Here is a 10,124-nt window from a genome sequence, read left to right as displayed (position 1 = left end):
GTCAGTGGTGCTAGTCAGGCGCTCGTGTCTGAAATGTTTCACAAAGGGTATCTGGGGTCTTTCTTTACACTAAAGCAGGAATGTTTTCACATGACCTCAGTGTCCAAGAAAGCCAAACGTAACGAAATTCCAACTCAACAAAATTGAAAATGTTCATAAACCCTTTTAAATACTTACAAAATACATTATGGTAGATGGAAATTCCAACTTAAAATAGAATTTAATGTTGCAGTATTGCTCACTTAAACACTGTTTAATCATTCCTAGGGTATTGCCTGCTTGTTAATTATGTCTTTTGACAGCTTATCTATAATATGCAGGCTTCATAACCACCGATCCCCTCTCAAAATTTCATTTTGTTTAGTTTCACTCATTGTATTCTTGTTTAGGGCACACACAAGCTTTAACCGGGGGGGGGGGGTAATATGCCGCTTTTCATAGAATGGCAATAACGTGTCACATTGAAGGTTCCATGATAATCGCCATATGAATACATCCACAGATGTTAAAAAACCTGAAGATGTACCAGTTCATGTTTAATGTGAATTCTCTGGGGGGCCAAGCCGGGCTTAGGAGCGCGTGAACTGTAGCTTGCAGTCAATGAACAGGTTTAGTCAAACTGAGCCTGCATTATTTTTCATGTTTTTCGTGTTGGACTTTCTGTTAATGGATTCTTTTTCCTCTATTTTATTACTAATAGGCATTATTATAATGTGTAATGAAATCAAGAATAATCTTTTTCTCTCATACAATTCGATAAAAAGTTTACTGGTTGTTGTCGTGAAACAGATTACTTAGGACATTACTTATTCGCAAAAAGTCTCAATCTAAAACTTTAAGTGAGAAAAAATTAGCAAACTAAACTTTTCTGCTGAAGAAAAAAAGTAATACAACTTTCAAGAATGTATAAATAGAAAGGTATGAGTTATTTCATAGAAAATAATGGATACACGATCTTTGTTTGAAATTTGGCAAGTATCTAAACTGTAACAGAAATCTGGGTAAAACTGTAACAAAATTTGACCAAAGTCGCTAGGTCTATGCTGTTACCTTTTCAAAATACCCGCTCTATACCGTAACATTGTTTATTTTTCAAACGCATTTTACCAACAGGAAAATAGGTTCAACTGGTCATTTACTTTTAAAAACGTTTCTAAACATAAAGGACTAACGTTTTGCAGATTTACTTTATCTAGGCATGCTTAAATAATGTCGGAATGGGAGAAAAATGCGTAAGTCTCTCGATTCAAATTTTTAAACCGTCAAATCTGCATATTTATGAGACAATATAGAGATAAATCTGCGGTGCAGGGTCTGAATAAATATATGACTAGATTCCGGATTCTGTTCCTTACAAGCAAAGCACAAAAACATATTTTAGAAACTACACTATAGTACGAAGGACCTGAATAAAAATCACCTACCTCTCTTCCCATAAATAATCTCCATCTTGAAAATTCTATACTGTAAAACCGAAAAACGCGTACTGTAACACTTCCCTACGGTTTGTAACTACCCCATGAACAAATTATTGAATTATTATCTGGGTTGCCATCCTTCGACATTGGCAAGGTGTTTTTAGAAACATGAAACTGTAGAACGCTATTCGGAAATTAATAATCAATTTAAGCAGTACGAGGACTTTAAACGAAATAAACCAGTAGTTTTAAATGTAACAATATTATGTTCCGACATTTCCTTTAATCGATTTGTTCACCTTGATGTTATCTTGTATGTTTGTTTGTATGTTTGTTTGTCTCATTTTACGCCTTTTTCAACAGTATTTCAGTCATATAGGCGGGTAGTTTCCTAACCATCATTCCTGGAGAGTTACACCAGTACTAGACAACCTTCCTCCGCGCTAAACTACCAAAGCATCTCCCGGGGATCGAACCCACGCCAGAGAGGTACCTGGATTAGAAGTCATCGACTCTAACCCCTCGACCACGGAGGCTTATCTTGTATGTAAAGCCGTGTTTTGAAGCGAAGCATGCGCATCACAAGAGTTGTTTACAGGTTTTAATAATTTTAGGCTTTCAATGAAATGCATTACCTTCAATTTGTTTCGAGAAAAAAATGGATGTCGCCATCAGATATAATTAAATGATAATTTCAATAATATATAATAACGAGAAACTCATCCGTTTAAATTATCTGTAAATTTTGCATATATTGTTTAATGGCTGGGTGTGGTATTTTACCAAAGCGTGAGAATTGTCATGACCACAAGGCGGATATCATCGCTCACTACATTTAACAAAATTATCAATGTGTCTATTTTACTAATGAGCTAATGTGAAGATGATTATCATTTTTCTCTTGTCTGCCAAATATATCGAGAAATAAGGAAAAGAATACTTAAAACTATATTTTTGCAGGTGGCAAACAATTTAATAAATATATAGACTGATGTCTACAGATAATGAAAGACAACTGTTAAATTTATCAAAAATAATATCTTTTTTTAAGGAATATTTTAGAAATGATACGAGAAGTAATCATATTTGTATGAGGATATAAATTTACTTATGTCAAAAAAGTTTATACATTGTGTGAGCTTCTTCTTTATGCAAAAAATTATAGATGGGTAATGATATCTCGTGTCATTTTTCGCCTTATGTCAATTGTATAATATGGCTAATAGTATTGTAATTCTTATTGCTAAAAACATGTTGTTGTTGTTGTTTAATAGCAAGATATAATAGCATAATGGTAAAGGCAAAAGGTATAAAGTTGGAGCTCACCTATTTCTTACACACCGTGATACATTTTTTCAATTTTGAAAAGAAAATGTAAAAAGCAACGAATCGGAAATACGTTGTCCAGTAAAACCGAACTTAACATGTCATGTCTGGAGTGTTTTTTGTGTTGATATGATATGTCAAATTAAGTATAATGATTTAGAGGAAATAAAATAATTGATAATCCGAATAAATCAAAGAAAAAGACAATGAATGTGTTGTCTTGGTTAGGTTCTGGTTGTTTAAAAGGATCCAAAACATAAAAAGAAACACCATGTAGCAGTTCTACTTAATATTATTATACTGTATATATAAAACACCTGATATGTTACACATATTTTATATCATGATCATGTCCATTCCACTTCACAAACTACTCCTCTCCAAACGTATGATACAAGGTGATTAACAACAAGGTGACCTGTAAAATACATTACAAATCCTTACTTTATAACTTGCAATACAATACAATCTCTGAAAGAAATAATTCATCTTCTCAAATAAATAATACATAAACATTAAAGGATGCCTTTCATATAAAGTAAGTGGAATCTAGTGGCTTACACTCTTATTAACTAAACCTTAACATAGAAGGTTGAATATTACAATTTACAAATAAAGTTATCATCTGTTAAAAACAATATAGTCACATCATACATGTACAATAACAATCATTTAACTCACCAGTGTATGGCACTGTCCACAATTATAAATAACACCTGCATAAACTCTCTCAACCGCCTCCTCACACTGTGACTATCAGTAAAACTGTAAATTTAGAGGTTATATTAAAACATGTGATATCAAGTGATATTTAGATTTGTTAAAGAAAGTAGTCCCGTACCGCCATTTTGATAGTTTCATGTACATAAATTCTATGTATTAAATAAGTTACCAAAAGCTCACGATTTAATTAACACTCATTACTGAAAATGGATGTAAACAACAGTAGGTCAAAATATACCTCTATACAATTAATCCATTTGACAATACACTTAACCTTTTCAACAGAAACAAAACTAAAACTTCCAAAAGATGTCAAACACATCTAGACCCCTCCAAAAACTTGAACTAAAACTCAGCTTAGGCGGAAACGATGCCACGACCAATGAAAATCAAGAATTAAAAATAGAACCATTCAGAACGAGGCTAAAAACTAATATATTTACCAAACACAGAATAACCCTGATAAAACTCGGACCTGTCACAAATGGAAATGAAGAGAAATTGTTGTGAAAGAGAAAATTAAAAATAGGTTTAAGTTTGACTCGAATTCTAGGCGGAAAGGATATTGTCACTTGTTTTTTTGTTTTTTTTTCGACATTCTATCCAACTCTGCCAAAGACACACGTAAAGTACGTGCGGCATGGCTGACTGGTAAACGTGTCTGACTAGTAAATCTAGTCAACATAATCTAATCTAGTTCAAATCCCGTTAGAGGGCAAGTCGTTGTTTCCTTGAGCAAGAAACTTAACACTCATTGTTCAGTACTGGTTCTATAAGCTTTTAGTTTCCTGTACAATCAACCTGAAATAAATTATGTATAAACCAAAGTACCTTTACAGTGACAAACGAAGAAAAAATAGTAAATAAACAAGAAGGAATACTCCAATCCTCAAGTTTTGCATTTAAAATGGGAAGGTTATTATCTTAGATTGACTTTCTTTGAAATACACAGTAATGACCTAAATAAAAGTTAATATTTCATTGGTCATTTTAACCAATTACAAGCGCGCATGACTGCCAAGAGACCGTTTACGTATTTGACGGTAGGCACATGTTGAGCTTTTCATAGAATCAAGGCTATTTATAGATTTTTACCTTTTATCATTTAATAATTTAATTTAATGAAGGTAATAATTTACAATGTATTTTAAATTTAGTTTTAGAAATAAAATATTCAAAACAAAGTGTTGTGCTGCATTCGAAAGATCGTTTGAAAATGACATGTATTATTTATGTTGACTGCAGGCAAAACATACTTGTAAGTCACTTTGTTATGATATTGTTTATCTTCTTAAAACAAGAGCAAATTAAACTTGAACAGAGGCAACACCATATCGTCACCTTAGTGCAAGAACTCAATATCTGGTTCTTTATCTATATGCAGTTATTGAGTTTTTGCACTAAGGTGACGATATAGTACATGAAGTATTCTCGAGTAAAATATTTAATTTAAAATCAAAAAATTAAAAAAAGATAACAAGTCCATATTATTTAAGAACATCTGTTTGCTGCACCAACTCACTTATTAACAAAAGAAGAAAAGATATTAATATTTGCAAATAAGTCAGATAAATGATTGATCTGCATTATCATAAATTATTATTATTCCCTTTTCTATATTTTAAAGAAAATGTGCCACAGAAATCTTACTTCAAAATAAAACGTACCACATCGCTTTAAATTGTGCATGTGACTCACGTGCGGGTTATGTTATAAAAAAAGGGAGGTAATAAGAAACTTTAACTTATTTTCTATTAAGTCTAAGACGATTTTTTCAATAAGGAGTGAATGCAAATAGTTTAATGATTGCATATAATACGCATAAACATTTGCAGAGCACATTTCCCATATTCTTGAAATTTATAATTGTTTTAGAAGAATAATTTTATACATAATTATATGAAAATTGTTACAACCTTAATCACAACATACAGGTTCTTTCAGATATATTTTTTGTCGCAGCTAAGTAATACAAACGAAATATAAAGAACAAAACTACCGGTATTCGGGAAGAAATTCATTTTTTACTAAAATAATAAACTAGTAACTAGTATCGGCCCATACAATAATAAGATGAAGCGTAGAGTTTCAACATTTCAAATGAAAATATATATAAATGATTTTATTAAGAATACTTAGACAAGGGGTAATTTTAAAAAGGACAATATATAGCCAAGATAAGAACATCAAAATGTCTTGATCTGTTTGGGGGAATTTTGCTCTTCATAGATGTCACAATAGGGACTACGATGGGATACCAGGCCGACCACAATTGCTATCTAAACAACCAACAACTCAGAACAGAAAAATATATACAAATTTATTTACAGAAATGAATATTTATAAATGAAAAAATGATTGTATATGATAAACTACTATGATAAGTCACTGCACAAACAAACACTATCAACGTATCTCAGTCTATTTCTCCCGTAAAGTTTCTGTCATGATGTATCAATAAAGTGGTGGCGTTGTTAAACAAAATTCGTCACAATAGCGGGCGTCTTGTATGAAATCTTATCAAGCGTAACTGTACTTCCTACAGTGTTGGCACAGTTGATAGGATCCTAAACAAGGGCATGCGTCACCCTTTAGCCATGGACATACGTGTGGAGGGCCCGTGTCATCTTCGGGTGTGTCCTCAAATAAGAAGCTACAAAGTATAAAACATGGTAAGTTCCATGATAATCAAACATAAGGGTATAATAAAGTCCCTTGGAAAAGACTCGACCTTTGTCGGTTTCAAATAAAATAACGTGCTTCTTTGAATAAACAAAATGTCCACTATAGTACACCATACATTCCGTGGAACAAAAATTCAATCACATCCGCATAATACTGCGTTTCAAATATATTCAAATATACGCCACATAATAACCACCAATAAATAAACGTCTTCCAAAATCATGCCACTGAAGATCCTTCTCTAGAGATACGTTAAGTTTTTGATACGTTGTATTTACTTATAACAAAAAAACTGATGATAAATGAAATGAAGTAAGATGATAACGTAAATTAAATTAATTGAAACAAATCGTTACGATACTGCAGCATTTTACATAAAGTTACACAAATACGGTAGAACCATAATAAATTATTTATGAATTGATATATATCTATAAAATATTCATGGCTCCTATACAATTACAATATAATTAAAACTTCAATTAACATACATCAATAAACATGTCTCGGTATAAATTTGCATAAGCGAAACACTAGAATAAAAAGAGCTTTTAAATTTAATCTGCAAAAATTTAGAAAACAATAAATTACTGCCAAATAACTAAACCTGAATCAAATAAACTATAATTCTAATAGAAAATAGTATTTACGAAATAGCACAAATTTATGAAACAAAATCACTAGAAAATTAAATTTACCTTGTACAAGCTGTAATTTTATGACAAATATAATTTGTCTGTCACCGTCATAGTGACCTGTATAACGTCCAGTGCATTGCAATATGTCACTTAAAATTCAGTCAATATATAGCAAACTACTTAGTACTGAGCGGGAAAAACAGATCGTGCAAAACATGAAAAATCGATTTGCACGAAATAAAGCTGGGACGGCGGGAAAAAATAGTAATGTAAAAATAAAGGCCGTCCTTCAAATACAGACATAATACAAATAACTGGTTCATAAAACAAAAATGTAACTTTCTTATTACTGAAAGGATTTTTGTGAAATAAACGGCAAAATGTTTAAATTGAGACAAGGAAATTTTATGCAAACCATAAAAATACTCTAAATAATAATTTCACCCGAAAACTCTAAAATTGAACAAAAGATGATGCAATCTCACAGCAATGAATATAGAAGTAAAATGAGGTTCGGCGTGAAAATATAATTGCAATATTTTACAAACGTACTTCACTTTGTGACATTTACGCCCCCCTTTAAATAAGAAATTGATAAATTTTCTTTAAAAACAACAAAGTGAAAACGACAAATTGCAAAAATGTAAGTAGAAATACTGTACACCATATTTATAACCACCATAAATACTACACTACACTCTACATTATACCCTGCTTAAATAATCTGCACCTATGTTTTCTCTACCTGGGATTGCTCTAATCCTCATCCTGTATGGCTGCAAAAGCAAAGACCATCTCATTATTCTAGAGTTACTTAACTTTGCCTTGTTAAGATACAAAAGCGGCTGGTGATCTGTCTCTAGAATAAATTCCTTACCAAACAAGTATCTGTGAAATTTAGAAATTGCCCAAACAATACCAAGGCACTCCTTCTCTATTACAGAATACTTCTGTTCTCTTGGTAACAACTTTCTACTGGCATAAGCTACTGGAAATTTCTCCTCACCTTGTTCTTGAAGTAATACAGAACCCCTAACCCACAATCAGAAGCATCAACTCTGAGAATAAATATCTTTCTAAATCTGGGTAATTTCAAAATTGGCGGACCGGTCAAACTAGCCTTAAGAGTCTGAAAAGCCTTTTCCTGACTTTCACCCCATTCAATACGATTTGGTTGAATCTTTTTTGTCAAATCGGTTCAACGGAACAGCAATGGCGGCAAGTTAGGGATGAACTTCCGGTACCAAGACACAACCCCTAAAAATTGCCGGACTCCTCGCTTAGTCGTGGGTCTCTCGGTCTCCTGAATTGCCTTGACCTTACTGAGAACAGGTTCAATGGACTTACTACCTCCTATCATATGACCTAAACATTCCAATTTTTCAAAACATATGAAACACTTGGACGGTCTAGCAGTAAGCCTAGACTCTCTTAATTGGGTAAATAACTCATACAATGCATTGATATGCTCTGGCAATGTGACTGTATAGACCAAAATATCATCTATAAAACTATCCGAGTGATCTAAATCTTTCAAAACCTTTCTCATCAGTCTACAGAATGTTGCAGGGGCATTGACTAAACCAAAGGGCATTTTCCGGAATTGAAAAAGTCCCGACGGGGTTTCAAATGCGGTCAAAGGTTTTGCATTGTCAAGACAAAGGAACTTGCCAAGTAATCCTTTACTAAGGTCAATTTTCGAAAAATACCTGTATTTTGAATAATTTTCGAAATATCTGTTCCATATTGGGCATCGGTTCCGCATCAAATACCGTGCATTTATTGATCTGTCTAAAATCAATACAGAACCTAATCGTGTTATCCTTTTCCTGATAAGGACAATTGGACTAGAAAACGGAGCGTTAGAAGGTTCGATAACTCCCAACTCTAGCATTTTGTTTAACTTCTTCCTTTTACTATCTGCTGTGAGTGAAAAGGAATAGGATAACCTTAGTCCTTACCGGTTCTGACGTAGTCAACTTAATGTCATGCTGAACTAATGACGTATTTCCGGTATATCCTGTTAAAACATCTGAAAATTTCCTTTAACAAGGTTGCAATCTGAGTCTTACAATCTGTTTGTAAGTCAGGATTGACTGAACATCTTTATATGTCTCTGAACCTTTTTCCCAATGGACATAACAATATGTCACTATCATCTTGGTAACTTTTGTTTCTAAACTAATCATCTTCCTCTAATCTATCATACCCATTTTCCGCTTCTACAACAGCTGCACTTACCTTTGCCAATGCACCTCGTTCTGGTTCGAATTTTCTTTCAACATACTCCCTTCAGCATATTGGCATGGAAAAGTTTTTGATCTTATTGTTACCTATGTCTATCCGATACATCTAATTTGTTCACGACCTCGGAAACTACAAATGGAACCTTTCCATTGTAACAACAACTTATTGCGTTTTGTAGGTATAAGAACCAGTACTTTACTTCCCTTCTTAAAAAAGTTCTATCTCTAGCTTTTCCTGTTGTTAGATACTTTCTATACCTAATACTGCTTTTCTCTAACTCCTGCTGTGCTATCTTACATGTACTTTCTAGTCTTTCTTGCAAAATCAACTACATACTGATAAGTTGTCTTAACTTCGTCATTCTCTGTTTTTCCTGACCATAACTCTCTCAAAATGGTAATTGGACCTCTTATACTACGTCCATATAACAATTCAAATGGCGAGAATCCTAAACTCTCTTGTGGAACTTCCCGATACGCAAACAACATAGCATTCAAATACTTATCCCAATCTGTAGGTCTTTCACTACACATCCGTTTCAACATCTGCTTTAAACTACCATTAAATTTCTCCACTAAAATATGATAAACAAGATCAACAAGGAAAGGCGGCGTTCAATGAACGCAACCCCCACACGACCCAGCAACAAGAACCAATGGCAAGGAGCCCAGGGGGACCCCAAACAAAAACAGGACAGGGCAAAGACAGAGCACGGACAGGCCAATCATCAAACGACAACCAATTTGATTAACTGATTAGGAATTCAAAGAAAATAAAATTAGGCCCACAAAGGGGAAGGGGACAGGAGACCGGGGGGGAGGGGGTGGGGAGCAATCAAAGAAACAAAAACTAGAGGCAATGGGGAAGATACTTACCGTAGACGAGAAAACAACAAGGGACACAAGTGTCACCAAAACAGTATGAAACAACATAGACATACATCTGAGGAACACAGTGGGGCGCCGCCTTGGAAAACGGTCAGCAGCATAATAATGACTGACTGGGGAGTTTAAACCGGTTTTAATGGTGCACCAAACCTCGCTCTTAGCCCCACCATGTTCCTATAAACGAGACAGTGTAAATAAAA

The 10,124-nt window shown here is 33.6% G+C and overlaps 1 long non-coding RNA gene across 1 annotated transcript; it reads right to left on the bottom strand.

Annotated features, from left to right (window-relative positions):
* Positions 1–3,021: 3,021 nt before the first annotated feature.
* Positions 3,022–3,919, bottom strand: LOC132713360 (uncharacterized). The gene is made up of 3 exons (XR_009623439.1): positions 3,706–3,919; positions 3,426–3,509; positions 3,022–3,162 (listed from the first exon to the last, which is right to left on the bottom strand). It is a non-coding gene; the product is annotated as an uncharacterized LOC132713360 (long non-coding RNA).
* Between the last annotated feature and the right edge of the window lie 6,205 nt (positions 3,920–10,124).

The sequence above is a fragment of the Ruditapes philippinarum genome, unplaced genomic scaffold (assembly GCF_026571515.1).
Source record: "Ruditapes philippinarum isolate M1 unplaced genomic scaffold, ASM2657151v2 ctg20852_1_1_1_1, whole genome shotgun sequence".
NCBI lineage: Eukaryota > Metazoa > Mollusca > Bivalvia > Venerida > Veneridae > Ruditapes > Ruditapes philippinarum.
Note: the sequence above shows the minus strand (reverse complement) of the source record. Positions and strands in the feature narration are given on the sequence as shown.